The sequence below is a fragment of the Morone saxatilis genome, unplaced genomic scaffold, assembly GCF_004916995.1.
Source record: "Morone saxatilis isolate NCDOM2014 unplaced genomic scaffold, NCSU_SB_2.0 Contig18, whole genome shotgun sequence".
Taxonomy (NCBI): Eukaryota; Metazoa; Chordata; class Actinopteri; family Moronidae; genus Morone; species Morone saxatilis.
Genome location: NW_023339740.1, coordinates 29074195 through 29075231, shown reverse-complemented (window position 1 = coordinate 29075231; position 1037 = coordinate 29074195).

Sequence of the window (1037 nt, the reverse complement as noted above, 5' to 3'; positions counted from 1 at the left end):
GGACGTGGTCCTAATGTTAATGTTAGAGGAAAACTGCAGAGGAAAACTGCAGTAGCCAGAGACACAAAATGAGCCAACGCTGAACACTTACTGGTAATAAACCTAAGACATTTCATCCTAAAGCTTGTATCGTTAAAAAAGAAGTCATAAGATTATTGAAACAACCAATTTTTTTGACTGAAATATATTTCAATGTTTTTTTCATCCATAATCAATGTAATTTCTAACAATATAGCGAACATCTGCATTATGTCCCTCTGCATTGTGTTAATATCAACCAACCGAATTGTGTTCTGAATGCTAACAAATGTACTTCAGTACAGTGTCAATCGTACACTAAATTGGCTTTCCATAAACTAAGTATTCAAGGACTATTTAAGTCTACTTTAAGGTGATAAAACACTACACAAGGGTCTCTGTGTGAATCTCCATATCTGCTTTGACAGATAGTCTTAATTGTCCCAGACGGAAATTTATTTGTGTTAATGAAGGTTTTAATATCTATTAAACACTGAGTTTCCTCTCTCAGAAGCTAGATTGTACAGTACATCCACCTGCATACCTTCAGAAACACTCACTGACAAACTAAATCATCAAACCTCTGCAGACACATTCAGAAAGCCCTCAGGACGGCTGTAGAGAGTATGCCGTCTTTACTTAAAGTCGATGAACATCAGCCTCTCTCGGAGGGAGGAAACAGCGCTGCCTCTGTAAAGTGCCCTAAGCAAATAGAAACAACCGTCCTCTAGTGTGTCCACCAGAGTGTTTCTATGTGTGCATAAACAGAGCGAGTCGTCCTTATTACCACCAACCAGCAGGAATATGTAGAGGAGGAGTTTGAAGAGGATGAGGGGGTGAGACTGGAGAGATGGGTGAGAATAAACAGATTATAAAGAAGATGAGGAAAGTGTGGACAAAGAGAAAGGACAAACAGGAGGACAGTGAAGCCTCTCGTTACTCCATGAGTAAATATTTCCCTTATTTCAGGCTCAGGCTGCCATACACAGATTAAACTGATTTAAAGGACAATTCCGGCG